The 22826-nt window shown below is 42.3% G+C and overlaps 1 protein-coding gene across 1 annotated transcript in view; it reads left to right on the forward strand.

Annotated features, from left to right (window-relative positions):
• The first annotated feature begins 1366 nt into the window (after positions 1 to 1366).
• The window catches only part of LOC6496544, a 122228-nt gene continuing 100768 nt past the window's right edge, over positions 1367 to 22826 (forward strand). Inside the window, exon 1 of the mRNA XM_001961077.4 lies at positions 1367 to 2254. The gene's annotated coding sequence lies outside the window, so the exon portion shown is untranslated. The remainder of the gene's footprint in view (positions 2255 to 22826) is intronic.

Genomic DNA, 22826 nt, shown 5'->3' on the forward strand with positions numbered 1-22826 from the left:
CAACAATTGTCAAGCAGATGCAGCGGCAGCATCAGCAACCCCCTGGAGTTGAACCCGAAAACGAACCCGAAGCCGCAACACCAGTAACAACAGCAACAACAACAACAACACAATGTGACACTGCAATGGCAATGACATTCTGCCACCACCCCTCTACATCCCTTCTTGGCTCATTTTTCACATATTTTTGCAAAAGTTGAAACTATTTTGGAATGAAGTGCCGGCCGGGGTAGGGGTTGGGCGTCGTCCTTTTGTTGGATTTTGGGCGACAGGCACTCGAAACCGTTAATTGGGTTTTATTTTTAATGATGTTTAGGTCTAGAGACAAGTCTAGTAACTCTAGGAGTGACACTATGCGATTGTACTCCCCGGGAGCCAGTGCCGGGCCCACACGCTCCCAACAATTATTTATGTAAATTCTGGGCGTCATTGCATTGACGTGATTTATGTCTTTGAATTTTATTTAGAGACTGGAGAGTCTGGGAGCTGGCTGTAAAAACAATTAAACTGCTAATTGACCGGCAGCCAAAGAAGTGCCAGGCTATTCCCGAGTCAATTGATTTCGCTGGCTCCCTTGGTAGCCAGATGAATGGTATTCCAAAGTGTTTTTAGAAAACAAAGTGCCGGAAGCGGGTCTTCGAACAAAATACTTGAAATGAAAATTTATTTTCGGAGCATCATTGAAAGATTTGGGCAACGGAAGGAGAAACATCTACATGTGTATATTTCCAATTTCTAAAAATAATATCCTGTCATATTAAATATTATTAAATTGAAAACTACACATTAAATCAATTTAATTCAATTACATGTCATGTGCATTACCCAACGCCCTTCGCTGTGCGCAGGAAGGACACCCTTTCACCTGCATTACAGGTGGCACAACAGGTGTGTCCTTGTCGTAGGGCGGACAAAAATCTGGCGTCGACGGAGCAACTCTGGTGGCAGCCAGTCCTCCACTCCGTCAGTCTGTCACTCTGTCAAGCCGTCAGTCAGCGATTCAGGGCACATTAACACGCCACGAAGACATAATTTATAAGCAAATGCATTTAAGTTTCCTCTGGAGAATCTCCAGAGTGCGGAACCCGGAGCCGGCACAACGATGCGAATCTCAGAAATGCCGCCAAACAAACCCAAAGCCGGTGAGAGAGTATCTGAGAGATACAGATGAGGGAGAGTACCATTCTCGCCGACTGGAAGGCGTATAACACTCGTATAACAGAGCAAAATGTTAAAAGAGAAGAGTTTGCAAGCCAGAGAGTTGATGGGAAATAAACCGTAAGTCTAACAGCAGCTGTTAAACTTTCTTTTGCTATTACAGTTATGTTGCACTTTCTCCACAGACTGTTAGCATTCTGTAGCATAGAACCCAGCGTGTTGTCAGAATCCTCGATGAGAGTATTTGCGAGAGTCGACGGAACCGGACGTGCGTCGGAAAACAATTCGTGAAAATAATTCGTGAAACAGAACGCGGCGTGCGTAAAAATCTGTGGAAACTACTCCTGGGAGGGGTGATGCCATTTTCGCAACAAAGAAAGTAAACCGAAAAATAACTGTTTGCAATTGGTGTCCTGGAGAGGTGTCCTTTTGTCGCTCGTTGCAACATCCCAGACATGTTAAATACTCGCAACAAACACGAAGGACAACAAGGCAAACATAATTAATTGCCGCTGGCACTGCCGCAGAGTGTGGCGCGTGAGAAGAGCACGTGTGTGTTCGATTCGTGTCCGATTTCGTTTAAAAACAAAAAAAAATAAATAAAAATCAAAATTAATTGCGTTTCAAGTATTTTTAAATACGCATCTCGGGGGCCGTGTCAAACGGCTGGATTATCTGCGGTTTTATTGGCCTGGCAAGCAGTATTAAAAACAACCAGAAAAGTATATAAAAAAAATTAAAATATAAAAACAAGCCGACTGGGTATAGTGGTAGTGAGTGCGTCCTGGGTTTCGGTCCTTGGTCGCTTGTTGTGCGCGCAATTTCCGGCTTCCGTTTCCGGCAAAGCGACGTCCGTGTCCGGCCGACTAGGCGCAGCCTTAATTTGCCAACGCGGAGAGTAATCACAGTTCACAGAAACCGAAACGCGAACGAGTTTTTTTGGGCAATCCCCGAAAGAAAAACAAGACAGCAGTCTCAAAGAGTTCTCAGTTAATAAGAACCTTTAATCCCCCAAAAAAAAGTTCGCCTACTTGAGAAAAATATTTTTAATTGAAAATCCCCGCTGTAATGCCTGATTATTAGCATCAGTAAGCAGGTTAGTGATGTTTATTTTACATATCAGATTTAAGAACAAAAGAAAATAGCTTTTTATCTAAAGAATCTTGCTTTTTGTGCCTCACATGCCTTTAAATATTGTGGTGGAATTTGTATCTCCCAGAGAGGGAAAACGAAACAAAAAATATACAAATTTTCTTTTACAACCGAAACCGTATCTGACTTGAAGGCTTTATATTTATTTTCGTAAATTTTTCCTACATTTAATTTCATGCCCGGCGCCCAAAAGTATGCAGCTAGCATATTTCAGGCGTGGCAGGTTGTTGGCACAAGAAAGGCAAAACGGAACCAAACGAAATGGAATGACAAAAGTCATGGCCCCATATAGCTCTCTCTCTCCCAGTGTGTGTGTGTGTGTGTGTTGCTGTGTGTTTTGGTGTGTGTTTGAGTGTGTAAGACAAGCAATAAAATGGCAAAGCGAGCGCCAAGTTTTTGCGCGCCAAAAAGCGTGCAACAACGCGAGTGGCAGCTATGTTTATGTGGCACATAAAACTAGCACCGCGCTCGGCTCTCGGCGCGCCGCGTCGCATTGTTGGCCAGGAATAAAATGGAACGGAGCGAGTAAAGAAGAAAAGATTGCCGAAAACCAGGCAGTGGCAGTAGTAGTAGCAGTCGCAGTCGCCAGGCAGTTTTATTTTATGGACTTTTATTATGATATTTGCCCTAACTTCTGGCCGTGTTTTCTTGCACCCTGGCTTTAGTAAACAATAATCATAATAATCGTAATCGCAGAGCAGAAAGCAGCAAACAGCAAAGCAGAAAGCATGCTTCTACTGCCTCCCGGAAAGCGGAGAGCATGGCAAACAATGAGCAAAAGTCGCTGGCCTTTTTGTGTTGCCTGTTTTTAGGCGCCGCATTCGCACGTGTTTGTTCGCACCTAGTCAAGCGCACACACACCAGTACAATTGCATTCACACACACACAAACATAGACATAGAACACATTGGAACAGGTAGGGGTGCTGGCTCCAGAAAGAGGCCCTTTTGTTGTCGTCCTGTCGCACTAAATTGCGCACAATTGAAAGCATACTTTCAGGCGCCCAAGCATTTAGTGTGCAGTTTTCTGCTGTTTTTGAGTGTTCACTGAGGGAAATCACAAGTCTGGGGATTACTTGTATATTCTTTTTAAAGGAAAAGGCTTAAAAATTATCCTTTTAAGGAAATCTTATGTTAAGGCGCCAAAAAGTATGCTATGAATTATATTAGTTCCTTTGAATTTACTTTTTAAGCATTATTTGACTCCTCAATTAAACTTTTCTCTATGTGTATTAACAACATTTGAATGCCCTGCACTCTTGGCTCAAATCCTGGCTTTATTTATCGCACTTCTCGCCTCCTTGGCCCATTGTACTTTCTTTCGGGCCTTTTTTGCCCGCTTAGCGATGCCCGGGGGACGTCTGTTGTTGGCCTTTTCCCATTCTACTTTCTTTTCCTTTTTTTTTTTTGGTGCAGCGTGTAAAAGGTTTTTTATTATTAAGTATGGCAGTGAGCATTAAATATTTCTTGGGCTCTGGCGCCCAGCTCTCCAGCTCCCTGGCTGTCAAGGTTTCGGTTGCGAGATTACCTCGGGGAATGCTTTTTTTTTTTTGGCTTTCGGTTCTCCTTAGATTGCCAATATACTTTATCCTTTGGGATTTGTCCCTCCTTTAACGTTCACTGGAAATTCATTTAAAAGACGCTCTTCTACATTCGGCTAATTGGGATTTTTGAAATTTCTCGCTTGCCAAAATTTCTCCAGCCCGAAGCCTCGACTAATTGACCTCAATTCGTCTAATCGATAATGCTCTCGAGAAGTGCATTGTGTGGAAGGCCAATCGGGCGACCCGGGGGGACCGTTGTTTCTTTGGCAAATAATTTCATTAGATTGGCCTCGTGTCTACCGAAAATGTTTTGGATGCTCTCTCTTCGTCTACGCAGCCCTAATTAGATTAATGAAAAATAGGATTAGGCCCAGTCAAAGGCGAAGAGCCCAGCCAAGCAGCTTAAATCAATTGCGTCTTGTGTGTGCCAGTACTTTCCTTAAAGAGTCTCCTTACTTTCAAGGGAGGGAGGGAGGCCTTGAGGCAAACCGCAGCCAGTCCCCAAGACTGTTAGCTTGAGTTCTCATTATGCATCGCTTAGCTGCCATTTGCCAGAAATGGCCTCCAAGAAAATACGAAAAAATTTCCATACTGAACGGAATAGCCTGGAAAACCCCAAGACTGGACGTGACACACAACAAATTCACGGCTATTCTGGCCAGCCACCCTGCTTCTCGCGCAGCTTTATATTTTCAAATTAATTTTTTGGGGCATGCCCCCTACTCCTGCCGAGTTTGGTTCCGTTTCGACATAATCTATTATAAGAGCTTCTCATAATTTCTGTTAAAGATTCTTTTCTGTTCCCGCCCCCGATGGGGAATGCTTTTAATTGTGGGCGTGTTAGGACTTAATGAGATCGCTAGAGAACCTTAAACAATGACCGTCGGGGGAGCGATTTCAAAAGTAAAAAAAAATATTAATTAATATTTGTAGGAAGTTGGGAAGCTCTCTCACACTCTCTACCCCCTAGATCCTTCACAAATGTGTGCCAATACGTCAGCCCCAATAAATCAAGAGCAGAAGCAGCTTTTGTAAAAAGTTACCTTCACCGAAAAATCCTGTGCGGCAACATCCGCCCACAACACACACGAACTTGCAACTTATGACAGTGACTTATTGTAGCATTTATATTCGTGTATATGGTTCGTCATAAATTTTATAAAACAAGAGTCAGAAGAGCTGTGAGTTTATGTCGGGATTAGGCTTCTGCTGGAGGTTAAGGGGGTGAGATGATGGATTTTTATCAAAATCAAAGACCCGGGGGGACTCCTGATGGGGTAATGGGTTCTAGTGTTTGGGGCTCTCTTGTGCGCAAAATCTAAATTTTAAATTAAATCAAAACTATGGCCCAACACTTGATATTTTCCCATAATTTACTTTTAAAGAAACTCTGATAGCCAGTATTTACTTAATATCTCTATTTATTTGGAAGCATCTACCGTATGGTAATATTTCCATTCAGTTTAGCAATTTTTCAAAATTATTTCTATCCAAAACACTCACCCTAACACACTATATACACACATACACATCTATCTAAATATTAGCATAGCAATATTTTTCAATATTTTTGCTAACGAAAACTAAAGTCTATTGTTGGCATATTTTTCGCAATTTCATTTGTTCAACCCCCGAACTTTAACAGAAAGCATCCCAGTCCAGAACAGCCACAATGGCCTTAATGCTTTTAGCTAGCTAGAAATTTTTCGGCAGTTTCGGTGCCAAAAAATGCAAATTTAAAATGCGTTGGCATGTCAAAAATCTGCACAAACACATCCACAAGCCCACAAATACTGGGCCAGGGTGCAATTGCAGACAGCGATGGAGTGGAGCGGTGGGGGATGAAAATCGATAAACGAGACAAGAGTGTGTGTGTGTGTGTGTGTGGGGTGTATCTGTGTGTGGGGTAAGCTTTTAGTATCTTTTGCAATGCAACGCCATACACGGTTTTTGGCAAACTCACAATGCAGAGAAACGAGAAGAGAGCCCGAGCGATAAAAGAGAGCCAGCAACAAATAGCTTAATAGGAAATAGCATAAAAGCATCCTCTTTTATCCTTGCCAGTCCACCCTCACCCTCCTCCTCCAAAAAAAAGGAAGAAAGTCCTGTGAAAAGAAAATCTTTGCACGTATCGTACTCAAAAAATCAGTAAACGCATTGGCATCTCCTCCAAGACATTGTTATTGTTGTTGCTGTTTGCTTGTAAGGGTTGACTCATCGAGGGGTTAAGGGTTGGAGAATGAGGGGGAGGGGGAGTGGGAGCCAACTCCTTGTGGGTGTCCTGTGGGTGGCCCCGACGCTCTGTCGTCTCTGAATATTTGGCATTAGTCAAATGCAAATTTTTATAGCTGCCTGTCTGTTTACTTGAAGCGCCGATAAGCCCGCGCATAAGCGTATATGCCAAATGGATTCTGGATGTGGCACATCGGAAGGGGTTATGGGGTTATGGGGGCTTCATGTGGCAGCCACCGCCCTGAATAGACTGTGTCTTGTGCCCCAACCAAATTACCGAAAATCTCTCAAATTCCCATAACAGTTTGAAGTCAAATTTAAAAGGATTTTGAAAGGAAATTAAATAAGGATTTAATAAGAAAAGGAGTGTTATGGATGAAGTGATTTTTAAAGCTACTTGCTTTTAGTATTTTTTCTTAAATTCTTTAGCTTTAATAATCTGGAAAGCAGGCACTTCTGTTGTACTACCTTTTTGGCGGAAGAAGCCTTGCCAAATGAACAGCATTTTCCTGCCTACTTGTTACTGCCACTGCCACACACATGCCGCGTATCTTTGCTTTCTGCCCCGACAAGTAGGCAATAAGCAGCGTGTTTATGTATGTGATACAAACATTTTAGCGTATTTTTATTACACACACACAGGCACACAGAGGCACAAACACACACACACACACATGCGTCGACAAGCTCATTGCTGAATTTATGAAAATTTCGCGGCGAGGGATGGGTGGGTGGATGGGTGGCAGGGAAAAACATTAGCACCCAATAGAGTTTAATGCGTGCGTGTTAGACCTTCGGTCTCGTCCTGCTTTTAGGGCCCCAACGGATGTGTATCCTGTCTGTCGAGGGGGAGGACTCAGCTGCGGGCCAACATCAAACAGCCACCCAACCATCTACCGACCCACTGCCACCGCCACTGCCACTGCCAATGCCAATTTGCGGCTTAGCATCTTTGAATTATTGAGGCGAGTCGAGGTCGCAGGCTCCACTGCCACTGCCACTGCCCCTGCCACTTTCAGTTGCGACCTCCTCCTGCTCCTCCGCTAACGAGAGCTACCCGCCCTCTTGGCTTTTGCGGGCTTTCGACCAAATTAAAATTTTATCAAAATGAAATTTGCGGTTTTTGTGTGTTTAGTTTCAAAATTTTCGAAGTGATTTCGGTGGCGTACTGTTGTCCTGGAATTTGGCGGAAATCACAAGCCGAGGTCCTTCGAAAGTGGCCAGCGGTTTTTTGGATACATATTTCATGTTTCTGCGGTCTATGCCGGCTCCCAAGGGATTTCAAATATGAAAGTGGAGGGCTGGAAAGTAAAAAGGAATAGTTTTGAAAACATCTCTGGGGGATTTTCTAAATATTTTTTTATTTAAAAAAAAAGGGGGAATAATACTTCCCAAAGCTTTTGGCATTTCAAAAGGAAGAGCATTTCGAAATAAAAGCTCCAGTGACATATTTTCTTATAATCTGCACTTTTATTGTCTCATCTCTCGGTGGCCTTTCAACCGTTTTTTACATCACTTGCTTTCTTTCTTACTTTCTCCGCTCTCCGCTCTGCCCCCAGCTTTCTCCTCCCGGCTCTTGTGTTTACATTACACTTTAACTAAGCCGTCGAAAATTATGCAATAAACTTTACTTGAACTCGCCCCGTCTCTTTCCATTGTCCTGCACTTGTCTCTTTCTGTCACTGGGATGCTATCTCTCTCTCTCTCTGCTCCTACATTTATTTATTTACTTTGCTGTTTTGTTCTGCTTTTTCTAGGTATTTCCTTTTTTTTTCCGCACTTATCCTTGCGATTTTTGATGTTCGCGCATTGTAGCTCGTTAGGGGGGTGGTGGCAGGATGCTACCCGGTTTTCTTTTTTTTTTTTGTATTTTTCCTCCTCTGATGGGGGGGCGGGGGCGTTGCAAATCTTATTTGATGATGCCACGGTAAATACTTTAATTTATGCAGTAATCCTATTACAATAACAGCGGCGGCGGCACAAGTAACAGCAACAACAACCGAATGAACAATGAGCAGGTCACAGGACTAAGGACTAAGGACGAAGGACGAGCGATGAGGACGCGGGGGAATGCCAACCATAAAACAGTAACAACAACAATGCATTTATTTCGCTCGTTGAAGCGATTTTCTTTTCTTTCCTGGGCCTCTGTACTTTTTTTTTATATTTTATTTTGTTTTCATTTCGTGGGTCGCCTACCTATATAGTACCAGGATATATATCCCCCAGACCCTCCATTTTCCGCCTTTTCCATCGATGTGACTCATTTGCATTTTCCTTCCCATTTTAGAGCTCCTTCGCCGTCGCTCGTCTTAGCAGCAATTCAATTTATTTTAATTTCTGCTTTTAACACAAAAAATTACCAATTCAATTTTATGACTTTATTCTCCCCGCCTTGCCGCACGTGGCATGCCTCACAGAACCAGCTGCTATTGGCGGAGGGAGGGAAATGTTGGCAGGAAAAATAGGGAATCCCAAAGATAGATCTGCACTTTCTTGACATCGAATCGAAATGGAATCTGCAAGGAGGCGCCGACAGGCGACAGTTTCCCCCAGCTATTTATACTATAGAGACGATTGAGAGAGGGGCCATATCCTACGACTTGCTTGCCAATTTTTGCACTGTCTTAGTTTTGCGCTGGGAAACAGCTTAGGCTTAGGCTGTGTCGGGATGTCTTGTTCCCCGGAATGCAAATCAGTTTATAAATAAGTTTCTTCTCAGCTTGGGTGGGAAAAGTGCTAATGGAATGGGTTCTCGATGGCCTAATCGATTTTAATTCGATGATGGCCTGGAATTTGTAATTTATGTATGGAATGTTAATAGTATCTATATGAAGCTTAAATATTTAATATAAAATACAAGTTTTTGTTTTGCTTTCAAATTCAACAAAACAGTGTGATTTTTAGAGGAGTTATAGACATTTGTATTCAGATTCCCTATTGGCTTGTTCCCTACCACCCAAAAGTATGCATCAAAAGTGCCTGGAAAATGGGAACAGGAAAGTAACGGGTATCACAATATGATAATAATACCCATTACTCGTAGCCATGTCACTATAAGAGATAGGCTATATGATTTAAAATATGTTTTAAAACCAAACCCTTATATAGGCCCATTTACCATCAGGCTATTTTTATCGGAGTTATGGACATGATTCCCTTATGGCTTATTCTGTAGCACCCAAAAATATACAGAAAAACGCAATAAAAGTGAGTAATGTAAAAGAAGAAAGTACCGGGTATCCCATAGTCGATAAACCCCACTGTCTTTTATCTCTCTAAGTAATACCCCTATTAACTTTCCTGGAAAAGTCCAAGTCGTTCAGCCAACCAATTCCCTGATAACATATATCTCATCCAATTTCGCTAGCATGTTGCCAACTAAGTAAATTTCATTGGCTTTGTGTTAGTTTTGGTCTTTTTTTCGGGTTTGTTTTCTGCGTCTGCCATAAAAAACAGATTGAACGCCGAGTCGGGACTGTTTTCCACAGATTTTGTGTCGCATAAAAATCGCAATCGACGAAAGCCCGTTGCTGTATCTGTATCTGGTATTTGTATCCAGAGCCAGACATTTAACGTAGATATAAAATTTACATTTTAACCGAAGGAAAGGTGGACTGGGACAAGAAGGGGAGTAACTGGATCGTTTAAAGACCAAGACTGAAATTGGTTTTTGGTTATTTTCTAACTCTGAGTCTTTCCTTCTGAGCTGTGAAAAAGGGTATATAGAGTGGAATCTATATCTTAGATTTTAGATAATTAAGACTTACTTTAGATACATCACCTATTTATTTAGTTATATCCTTTATAAAGAGCATCTACTAGCCATCTTGTAAATAATTCCTATTCTTGTTAGTTTGTCATGCGGACTTGTGTCGTCTTTTTCGTGAAAAGTGTTTGTCTGAACCATGTGGCAGCCAGCAGCCTTTTTGTTTTGTTTTGTTTTCGTTTGTTGGGGGTTCTTGGGGGCCCTGGCTCCCTGACCGCCTCTGGGCATATTCAATTTTCTTTATTATACATATTTCTCTCGCTGCCAGTGGGAGATGGGAAATACTCGGGGCGAGCTTTCAATTTTTATGACTTCTGGTTCATTTTTACTGCGTTGGCGGTCCCAGTGTCTCGTGTTACCCCGATAAACGTTGCAAGTTTCCCGGCCATTTCCCACAGTCGCCCGCCTCTTTGCTGAGCTTTCTGGCTTCGTTTTATGCCCCGGCATGCGTTTTTTGTTGCGTCTTCAATGAAATGTTTATTGCCATGTACTTTTATTCCCGACCCCAACTCCTATTGATTGAATGAAGAGGTCCTATAGGACTTGCCTGACTCCTGACGTTGCGATGCGATGTGTTTTTTGTGTGAAAAGAGCCACACGTTTAGGCCAAGTCAGTTTATCTGCCAGCGTGGGCTCTATTAATGTTTCATGTTAATGATCCGGATTTTGCGAGTTCCTTTGTAACGATTTTATTCAATCCGAGTGCTGTTCACGGCGATTAAGAAAGATAAATGGCAAATACTTGGCCATTGTGCTTATTTCTTTCAGGTCTAATTGGTGCTTTGATTCAAGTAGTTGCTTCCATTAAACAAAATCATTATTTTAAAGTTTTCTAGAGCTCAGGCTGTGCTGTTTGCTTAAGACTGATACTCTTGGAAGGCTTGTTGTTACTCCGAAAAGTACACTTTCTCTGTGTTTGGACAGAAACAGTGCTTTAATATTTGCTCTTAATTAAATTCAAGTTCTCTCGAGCGTAAAGCCAAGCTGACAAATAAAAAACAAAAATAGGAAGAATAATATAAGAATACGAATACGAATATCTTGCAAAAAGCATCCACTGGGCCAGTAGCTAGAGGATGGAGTGGAGTCCCCATGGCAAAAACCCACTTAATCCAATTTAAGAATGCAACCACTTGAGTGCATACAAACCCACTTACACTAACACAAACACTCACAAACACTCACACGAGCCAGTGGGGCTACAAATGTACTCTTTTTGGCTTAAAGGAACTGGTTTTTTGTATTACGGCTTAGCCGAATATTTGTTGAGCAGAAAAATGAATGCCATGAATACCAAAAAATTACTCTTTTTAAAAAATTAGCTCCTTCTGGCTGCACCACATATTTATTGTGCGTAACGTATGTGGGGTATTCTTCTCGCTTTTTTCTCATAAATTAGAGGCCATTTCTTTCCATTTTTTTCCGCATTTTATTTTTTTCTTGGCTTGGCCCAGGACCCAGAATCAGGACCCAGACCCCAGAATCCAGCATCCAGAACCCAGATAATGGCATACCCAACGACAATGAGGAATATATATTTTGCATGCTACCCCAACACCACACCATCCTCCTGGAAATCTTATCAGCAAGGGAGGTTGTGTAGCGCACCCGCTGGTTCCTTTGTTACGGGGCGGGATATCCCCATTCTCTCCTGCCTTCTGCCCAAGCTCTTGGCTAAAATTTATATATTAGGTCATTAGGTTTGTAATAATTTGCTGGGGCCTCATGTAAAATGGCAGTAGTGTGTGCTAGTTGTTACGGCTGCTTATTGGCATCATTGTTATGCGAGCCTAATAGGCCAATTGGGGGAAGAGGGCGTGTATGGTATGTGTGTGTGTGTATATCCTTGCAGTTGCTATCCCCCCAGCGACCTATTAAAGCGAAATTTCGTTTTAATTAAGCTTCGGATCCGACCAAAAATAGGCGTCATGCATTTTTAATGACCGCTTCGGCTCAATTAGCAATCTGCCCCCGAACTATGCAACACACAACTTTGCGATGCATTTTTCATAAGTTCTCTCTCCCAGTTAGCTAAACAATTTTCCAATTAAATCATTTTCAGGATAGCCAAAAAACAACCAGCAGCAGAAGGAGCAGAAGCGGCAGTAGTTGGGCGCCAAAAAGTATGCCCAACTATTTGTGCCAAATATTCAATAGTCCTTTCTTAGCCTCCCGGATCCTGTGCTCCATTCCTCCGAAGCTGCAGAACTACACTTAATTAAGTTTGTTGCGGAACTGGAATTGGGGGAAATTGAATTTTCAACTTTGACTCCGATTTTTGTTTTTTGCTCCGCTGGACTTGGAACTCTGGACCCTGGACTGGGTCGGTTTTTGGATTTCTGGTTAATTCGCATGCTAATTCCCCCGAAAGTGGGCAATAAAATTGGGCCAACCGATGGCCATGTCCTGGTTCTTTGGCTCGCTTATCCGGAGATTCAGGTTGGGCTTCTGTTTTCTGCCGGTCTCAGCACAAAATATCTGTGTCGAACGGAAATGTCTCAGTTTCGGTGCGTAATTTCCCCCAGAATACATCCACTCTACCCACTTTCCCACCCACCCTCACACACACTCTCATATATACACACACACACACACCATCGCAATCAACTGCCGCTGAATGTCTCTTCCTTTTGCTATTTACGCTCACATGTCCGTGAGCACATGACCTCCATATAAAATAAATTACTTTAGTTATCTAAATGCCATACATGTTTCTCTCGGTGTGTGTGCGCATGTCTTTGTGTGTGTGTGTGTGTGCCAGCTACGCCCTCTATTCCTTCCTCCGTCTCTGTTCGGCTCTCCTTACTCCCTATTCGTGGGTTCTTAATTTTTTTTTCTCTTGGCGGAATTGCTAGAAATACCCTAGAAATGGGGAGTATTGGCATTTAGAGATTTTGGAAAAATTATATAGATTTTTTAGATGCTGGAGAAACATAAAATTATATTTTTACATCGGCACACTTTCAGAAATTAACAATAATAATTATTAAAAAATTGTATTATTTATTAAACTTTCTCTTTAAAACAAAAAATCTTATGAGGCTTCTATATTTATTTATATTAAAATTAAATCTTAAATCTTAAGTGTATTATAAACTTTATAATAAAGTCTTTTAAATTTTAGAACTCTTTTTGTTATTATTAACGAAAAGCTTGTACCACCTACCATTCAAACGACCAAGAGTCGCTGCTGCATATTGTACGGATCTAAGAGCAGGGAGAGTTAGAGTGTTGCTCAGATAAACCCAAAGTATGGAAGACTGAATGTTAAAAATATATAGGCGCGATTTTATTGCAATAATTTTGAATAATACTATTTGTTTTTGTAATAAAAAGCCCTCTAAATTAATATTACACTTAAATTTCATTTTCTAATATAAAATATCCATTTTCATAAAAGAATCAACAGAATACTTACATAGATCTCTCTAAAAAAAGAGTATCCCAAAATCCTTAATAAAAATGTTCTTAATTTTAGCATTTCTTGGTCTTACGCCATGTTCGCCATCTTCGTCCTGTGTCCAACGTCCTTCGTCCTTGTGTGCTGGTCTTTTTGTGCTTTTTTCCTTTGCTTTTAGCCAAACAAATGATAACAATAAATTACACTCTCGAGATTTGGACGAGCTTAAGTATGAAGTGCAGCCAGTCGATGTCGATGCGCTGGTCCAAAATAATGAAGGCAACAGGAAGAGGGGGTGCTGGGGCAAGGACGATATTCGGGTTTCGTTAGATGCCACATCAAGTGGCAAACGCACTTGGGGGATTTTTTTCCTTTTCGCTTCGCTTCTCCACCCACAATGGGTTGTGTTTCTTTTTTCTTTTCTCTCTTTTTTTTTGGCAACGCCGGGGCAGCAAAAATAAATGTTCTAATTTAGCGACTCAATTTGTGTAGTAAATTTATCAAAGGGCGGCCAGTCCTGTCCGGGGCGTGGCGGGGCAGGGAGTGAGTGTGAGTGTGAGCCACACCCACTCTGGTGTATATATAGTCACACATAGACACTCGTCGTCTTACATTTCAGTTGCCATTTGTATATGCCTGGCCGGGCTCACCTGCCATGCCGGAGAGTGTGTCTGTTATTTGTATATTAATTTTTGGTCTGTTGCGGTCAGCAGGTGATAAATCTGCTGAGGTGATAATAAGTGCCATTGGCAGCGATTTGTTTAGTTTTTATTGCATGCGTTGGGGTCCTGGGCGTGGCTGGAAGTCGTTTTTGCCCACTTTCAGATACTTAAGTGCGATGCGATGCCGGAAAGCCATAAAGTTTCTCGGAATGAGGCTGATTAAATGGATCCCACAATGATTACCAGAGTGGTGGAGGGAGGGAGCTGCCTCCATGGCATAAAAACGAAACTTATTTATATCTTTAATTTTCTTGGACAATGGCCGAAAGTTTCGCTTGGTCCACTTAAGCAGCTCGCTTTTCGAGAAACTTTTAAGAAATATAAACCGGCTTGAGCGCCATAAAGTCGGCTTTAAAATATCCACACTAAATACACGTAAAATCAAGAGCCCCGGGAAAAGTTTATTTCAAACTTGCCACAGGCATCTAAAAAAAAATGAAAAATATCAAAATAAAGCGGAAAAATGAACTAGGCAGCTCAACAAGTGAACTTTGCCGCTGCTTAGCGCCTATTTGGCCGACTTTAAACATTTTTATGGCCCTTTTTACGGCCATAAAAGGCCGCCTGCCTCATGGCCTCAATAAAAGTTTTGTTTTGTGCGTTAATATTATTACGACATTACGTCAGCACTTGGTCCGGAATCCGGATGACCACAACGATTGCACCTCAAGTTGCGCTTTATGTTGCCCGTATCCGGTATTTGATCCACTCCCGTGGGTCTGGGTTTGGCCTAGTCCTGGACCTGCTCCTGGAAACTAAACTTTCATTTATAACTAGACCTGGGGCTCAAGCCCACTAAAGGATTATGCAAATTCAAGAAAAATGTTTTCAAAAGACCAGAAGCTTAGGGCTTGTTTTTTATGATTCAGTTTTGGGAACTAAAAGTTAAGTCATGATGGGATGGTTGGAAATATTAAGAGTTTTGATGATTTATTATTTAAAGAGCGTTTAAAAATTGTTCTCCTACCTAGATCCTTAATATTTTACTTGATTTCTGTAGTTTCAAGTTTTATTTCCCCAAAAATGCACTTCCATTGAAGCCTTTTTAGACCATTTTTGCACACACTATTAAGAATGCCCAGCAGTGCCATAATTTTTTATCCGCTGCCACTGATTCGAGCAGCCGAGCGTTAACTTAGCCAAGCTAATAAACTTTTCCACCGAACAGGACTATCTGGGTCAGTTCAGGAGATGTATATATATATCTCTATATATAGTAAATTGTAGAGCTGAAGAGCTGGCTCTACTGGCGCCCAGCATCCTCGGCCATTGTTCGCGGGGCCGCTTGGAGGAGCATGGACTTGCGGCATGGGCTTTGGCTTTGGCTTGGGCATTGGTAAACGCATTTTCGACAATCCCGGCTCATTGTTCCTTAGCCACGTCCTCGTCCTCGTCCTCGTCCTCGTTGCATCCTTCTCGATTTCTCGCTCCATGGATAAAATATTATTTTTATTTGCTTCGCTGAGCAGAGCACAACTGCAGCATCAGCGGTCGAAAGGCGAAAGGAAACTGCTGACTTCACCTTGATGCATGCGCTTTTCAATGCAATCCTCACTCCTGACACACACACATACTCCCTCACACATGCATGGCATTTTTCACATCCTTTTCATTTTTTTCTCTTTCCGATTTTTCCTTTTTTGGCAACGTTGGCAAAACATTTCCGCAACCCGCTCGCTTTCTGCTCCCAAAATCAATATGCTTTCGACGCCAGCTCTCTTTGCAAGTTAGCAAACTGCCACTGTTGCAGCAACTGTGGCAGCAACTGACTTCCCCCCCCCTCCCCCCCTCCCTCGACCATCCCAGTACCTTCAGTTTGAACCGCTTTTCCGACCTACTTGCTTCTGAAGCGAATTTTCTTGTCATATTTTCAATTTGTGTCGCCTCGCATTGGTTCGCAGAAAGAAAGCAAAAACGCTTGTAGGTGTCGGGATTCTCGGCTGCTTTATGGTCCCAGTTGACAATTGCAATAAAAATGTTGCCGGGGATTATAACAAGCGTATAATGTCAAGCCACGCCCCCGCCCATCAGCCAGAGGTCAGGGGGATGGCCTCGGTGCTGCCAGTCTGTATAGCTGTTGCAGCATCGAGTTTCACCTGTTCTTTCTGCTTTCTGATTTTTCATTTTTCGCTTTTTCGTTTCGGTTTTCCAGCTATGTTTCGACTTTCCCTTCGCTTTGCCATGTCATGTGCATAATGTCAATTGTGCTTAAGGGCAAAGGTATTTGATTTCAGTTTTAGTGTTTGCGGGGGTTAAATCAGTGCTTTTCTTTCTTCTTTAGGCAGCCCAAGCCCAAGACCTCTCTCTGTCCAACCCACTCCAAGACATTGTTAAGCGTTGATGCATGAGATTCCTTCTTCCACTTTTGTTTGCTTGCCTCGGCAAAGCAAAGCAGCAAAGTATCTTCCAGATACTAGATGCCAGATGAGAGTTCTTCAGGTTATTCCTGGCTCTATGTTTCGGATTAAAATCGTTTCGTTTATTTTGGCCAAAAGGTAAACTGTGTACTTTTGACAGCATGTTTAAGCTTCAAAAACACAAGTCCTTGTTTGAACAGGAGTTTTGAAATGGACTAGCAAAGTAATTAGCAAATTTTATATTTTTGGGTTTAAAAATTCAAAAGTTATTGACTTGGGTTCTTTTTAAAGGGTTATTTGGTTGAAATAAAATAGAACATTTTATAGAACATTTTCCCATTTTAAATCGTATTTACTTAAAAATGCTATGTTTTTAGTATGTGTCTTGGACGATCTGATACTTTTTTTGCTTGATGGAAAGACTATCGCTATAGATATTAGGTTTGTTTTTAAAATAGTTTAGCTTAGTCTTCTAGTCATTATTCTATTATTGTAATCTGTACTAATAAGTCGTCTCAGACAGGGCCAGTCTTATTGCTCCTATTGAGAGTAAGGACCTCTAGGGGAGAGTTTAAAAGGAATGCACTGGGCGCATGTGCAACCATCCTTATTCGGAAAGCTATTTGACTAGTTTCTGACTAGACACTGCATTAACTAGTTAGTTCTCATAATCTAATTATTCAATTTTAATGTAACCAGTGTATTGAATTTAATTTTTAGAACCTTAAAAATCCGGCTTATATAATCTGGGTCTAGAAACTCTGCTAGCTACACAAATAGACCCTATTAGGCCTAAATAGACCCTTCCAAAACCAATCCTTTCGACAATTATTTGAAATTGAACTCTGACACCCGCAAAAAACGAGAAAACCAAAGCGAAAGCGTCGGATAATAAACAGCTCATAGCCAAATGAACTTTTTTTGTTCGTTTCTGGATGGGCAGCCAAATGGGGCGAATTCCACGAGCTTTGCGTTTTGGCCAAATGAAGGCCGCTTGTGTGTGCAGGCGCCAAAGAAGAAGCACCATTGCCAAAAAGCAAAAACTGGGGAAAAAATTTAACAAGCCACGCACAAAATTAGAAACGTGCGTGGAACACAGACCGCACACACCCAAAGAGGAGTGGGGTGTGGGATGTGGGTGTGGGTGTGGAGGCGGTCGGACAGACAACTGAGCGCCATGTTTAGCCCGGCCAATACAATTACGACGGCTATAACCCTTTCGGCGTGTAATACGCACGTAGTGACCAACAGCCCCGCTGACCGCTGACCAACAGAGCCATCCCCATCTCACCCCATCTCCACTCGTAACCCCTTGGCTTTCCTACTTTTCCCATTTACCCGCCTCATTTGGCCAACACCCCGCCATCCTAGCCATCCCCAGTTCCACGGGCAAATACACACAATACGTGGTCAAATAAATTGACGCCAGCGACGACGCACCACAAAATTCAATTACACGTACAACTTTGGGGCACGGGACTCGGTTCGGTTGTTTTTTTTTTGTTTTTTCCGTCAAATATTCGAATATTGAGTCCAGCCATCCGTCAGATTCGAATTGGGATTCATGATTTCGATTCTGATTTTCGAGTCACTCTGTACAAGCTGGAATCTCAAGTGCGGCATGCAACTTGAGCTTAGAGAAGCCCCAGGTCCAGCCCCATCCCCATCCCCGACCTCGAGCTCAACTCAATTTAACCCTCGATGGAGTTGTGAGGGCGCATTGACCCCGGTAATGGGATTATGGCCAAAGCCGAAGCAGTTTTGGCCAACTGTTTGGCCCCCCGGCTGCTTGTTGCTGTTCCTGCCGTTGTTGTTTGTGAACTCTTCAGGCTTTGTTTGGCCAGCAGTGGGCAAATCCTGTTATTAATATTTTATGCGTTTCTTTCTATTGCTATTCCTCTAACCCTTCAAAACGCTCTAACGCTTAGTTGGGCTCACCGTTCCGTCCGTGTGGGCCGGCCGCCTGGCCAGAAGGGTTTTCTGGTCAGTCGGGTCTAGTTTGGGGCCAGGTCAGAACACCCACACGATTATGGAATCAGTGCATGCGCTTCAATTGCTCTCGACTCCATTATCCAGTTAGACACATAACCCATCCACGACTGACTGGGTCTAGTCCGGGCCGGGCCGGGCAGCAGAAGTATATTTATTTTTTTCCATTCGACGCTTTGTTCTGGCTTAAGTGTTGTGTGAAAATTGGTGGATTTCGATTTAGAAACAGCTTTAGCCATTTACCCCAGTAATCGCTCGGCAAAAAACAATCTATTTCTTCACAGGCTTCGAGTGCCAGAACTCTCTTGCTTATTTATACAATTTTATTTGCCATTTCAAACGCAAAATTAATGCCTGTTTTAAGAGTGGTTTTAATGTTTGGCCCGGCTTAAGTAAATTTACAGTGCGTGAGGGAGTGATTGTGCTGGACAAACAGTGAGCTGCATAAGTCTCTGGCCGCCCCCGGGCGTGTCATAAAACGCTGTTGTAATAAAAATTATTGTCTACATATATATTTCATTTGCTGCCAAATGAAAATCTCTGGCGCAGATGCCATTTTCCTAGAGGCAACAATTCAATTTTGTATTTCGTAATGGCACCTACCTACCAACCTAACTACGCAATGAAATTCGAAATATTTTAATTGGAAAAACTACAATCGGTTATCTAAATAAATGTGGCACAAACACACACACACACACACACCATAAAAGTGTGTGCCATAAAGTATGCGGCATGAAATTGTGTGCCTTGTGCAACAAAGCCGGAGCCAGAGCCACTTTCATACTGGGACAATGAAAGCCAATTTATGTGAATTTTATTTTTGGTTTTTCCAATTTCATTGCCGGCAATCAAAGGCAAATTATATGGATCCAAGTGCCGGGAAATAAATATATACATATATACTGATAGATGGACGAGTGGCACAAAGCCAAAGCCAAACAATCAAGAAAGGAAAACGAAAAAGCCCCTAACCAAATGCAATTTAAATAGGAAACCAATTAAATTTAAACACAAAAAAAGGTAAACAATGGTCCGGCTATGGGTTGTCCGAAAACTTTTACGAAAAGCACCCATAGAAGTGCATTGAATTGCATTTGCGTGTCGCTTGATTCGCCGTCATTTTGTTGTTTTTTAGGGGAGAACTTTGTTTGATTGTTTGCCTTTGTGGCTAAAATAGAATTGTGCACAGGGAGAAATTGTTCCAAATTAATTAAAACCTCTTTTTCCCATCCATATCCTTGTCTCGCCGTGTACACTAAAGCGTTTCTGGCTTTGTGCTGGCTTTTTGGGCCTCAAATAGTTTACCCGGCACGGATTTCATTTGCTAGCCACTGGTCATTAGATGGGGCTTACCATTCACGGGTTGATTATACGGCCCGCCAGTCGATGATGTGATTTCGTTTTCCGCACCGCTAAGTCTGTTGGCATAAAGTTCGCAGACTCCGTTTTTGGGTGACAGCCCTTTTCTGTGAGGTGACCTCCATCTGTTGGCTACATAAATTAATGGCTAAAAAGGCTCACAGGATGGCAGGCAGTCAGCCAACATGCATGCGCACTAGACTATAATTTCCATTTGGCAAAAGTATGCCAACAAACCAAAACAGAAAGCCAAACACATGCCAAACCAAAAATGCAAAAAGAACCCAAAGAAAGCCAACCATCAGTGGCTAAAAAAAAAACAAAAAAAAAAACCAGAGAAATGTATAAAAAACAAAAGCGAGGCGAAAAAAACACTGAAATCGTTGTCGAGCCATTGCTAATGGAACATATTTGCGTTGAAAAGGGTTCCCAGCCATGTCTTCCAGTGGGAGTTGGCAGGGCAGGGTGTGTGGCTTGAACTGAACTGAACTGTTGGCAAAACAATAACAAACAAAGGGGCGGCGGGTGGCCCGGGGTTGTGGACTGGCAAACTGGCAAAAAACTATGCGTCGCATTCCGCATGAATAAACCCCAGTGGAGAGGGTAGCCGGGCAGAGGACGTATGGAAAGGCTTGAAATATTTCGAGGCATTCATAAAAATGTCGCAAAAACAAAACGCAGCTGAAATAAAAAGAACTTTATGTGTCATTCATTCAAAACCATGTGAAAAGCATCAGCAGCAGAAAACGGATTGTGGGTCCCCGGGTTCGAGTACAGGCCAGAATCCGTAGTGTCTGGTCTGTCCAAAGTAGCCGCTGCCGAGCGCCAGAGCGCCGAGCGAGTTCAGCGACATAAAAATTCCGTGACAACCAGGAATTCTCACTTTTTGGGTGGCGAATAGAGTGTGAAATATATATATATACGAGTATTCATACATACATATATCTTTATCCACTCAGCCTGCTCCAGCCCCCAGCCCCTGCTGTGGTTATTGTTATCCTAGTCCATGACAATAGAATTTTTAATAAATTAAAAGTGTTTCCCGGGCAGGACGAGTGTGGCGAACAAAAGTATGCAATAATAAATTGATATTCCATTTGCATACGAGCGCTTCTTGCGGTTAGAGGGGGTCCAACCCCCCTGGTTGAAGAGCTTTTGGCCGAAAAATGTTTGCCATAAATAATATGTTAAAATTCGTATGTCTGCGCCTGGCACTCGCCCAGCTAACGAAATGAATATAATGAATTAGAGTCGCCGCCGATGTCAGTGGCAGAGGTTCGACTTCAAGGGTTATTCAAATGTGGGTCATACTGTGGGGCCAACAACCTAGTTCCAACCATGCCATGGGCTAATGTATTTCAATTAAAACACTCATTCCGACCGTAGAATAGCTTTATGCATCCATATCTCAATATTTGTATAATTTTTTTGCATTTGGAAATTGTGGAAAATATGGAAAATGCGAAATGAAACTGTGGCCATATAAATGCCATGACACATAATTGGGTTTTTGGGGGAAAAGTCGAAAACAAATACAATTTGTCTTATGCCGATGGCAAACAAGCGTGTTCCAATCACAACAAGAACAACTCAAACAACAATCTACAAACAACGCGTCGTATGCGCAATCAACGACAACATTTATTTAAATATTAAAATCGTCGCGTTCCCAACGAAAACTATGACATCAAAATAAATGCAGACTCACGTGTGTTTGTCCCTCTATATATACATCGGTACAATCTATATATATACTTGTATCTCTACAGAATGGTAGAGTGTGTCTGTTTGTAAGCCCTGGGATGGCTGGCTGGTTGTTTGGTTGAAATGTTTGGTTTTGTGCGCTATTCATACGATGAATTCACGCCATTTTCAACACGTGATTTTCACACCGCACCGGAATCAGCAACAAATCCGCACTCTCACAACATGCCAAATGTTTTCGCATACAATCAGGCGCTTAATTAATCATTTAAGCCCTTTTCCCGAGGCCCATTTCCCCATTGAGCCGGGGAATCAGTAAGCACAAAAGCAAATCACCAAAGGCATTGTCAATGCTCTTATTTGTTATTAAAATTGCTTAAAAAAATAATCAAAAAAATATATATATATATAAAGTATAAATTACCGAAAGCCTCTTACTAATATAGTATTATCCCTTCCTATTTTTTTCCAGGTGAGCGATGAGATGACTGTTGGCTTTGGACTTAAAACAACAATTTACGAATTAAAGTGTAACGTTATGTAATCCATTTTTGTTTATTTTCTGGCTAGATTAAAAAGGATACTTGTTTGCATTTTTATTTATGGAATGTCCTTTGGCACTTAGGGGAAATTAATTTGATTATCCACCATGCCTATCTAAGCCATCTAGGCGTTGGGCCCACGATTGCCGGCGACACCTCCTGATGGCATTGTCACATAATTAAGATGGCACACGCACTTGACCTGACCCCGGCACGCAATGTTCACACTCGTACGCCCCCCTCCAGCCAGAAAAAGAGCACGACAAACCATTTATGGCGCCAAATTGTAAATTATACTGGCAAACAACTAGAAACGAACATGCGCCCAGGTTAACTGCCAGGCAACTTGGCTAACAAAACCGGAAACGGAAGTTGCCATGTCGTGGTGCAAAGGGAAAAACTGAAGTCAGAATGTGGGAGTGTGGGTGGAGGAGGGTGTGGCTGTTCCAAGCAGCCAGCCTGTTGCCTGTTGTGTGCCATTTAAATATGTCATAATTTCATTTATGTGTACCCTCACACCCCAGCAGACACACACACACACTCTGGAACACTCTGGCAAAAAGTCAGACATGTCATGTATTTCTGTGCGGGTGTTGCTATCCGTCCGTGTGTTTGGGTTTTGGGTTATTTTTATGGCATGCACGAAATGTTGTTGAAACACCTGTCGCCGTTTGCCGCCTGCTTGCCGACTTGTTCTGCTGATGAGACGTCATATATCAGGAACCCCCGCCGCTTGGCGGAGCATATTAGCAGGCCTGTCGGCTTTGTGCCCAAAAATACTCACAGGGCATCGCCGATTCGAGGCTTGTTCGCCGAAGCTGCTCATTTTGTTGGGCTTTTTTCGCCGCCACCTTTAAACCACACGGCTGCAAAATTATTTAATTAAGTGGTACTCA

This window comes from Drosophila ananassae, chromosome 3L (assembly GCF_017639315.1).
Source record: "Drosophila ananassae strain 14024-0371.13 chromosome 3L, ASM1763931v2, whole genome shotgun sequence".
In the NCBI taxonomy this organism is placed as follows: domain Eukaryota; kingdom Metazoa; phylum Arthropoda; class Insecta; order Diptera; family Drosophilidae; genus Drosophila; species Drosophila ananassae.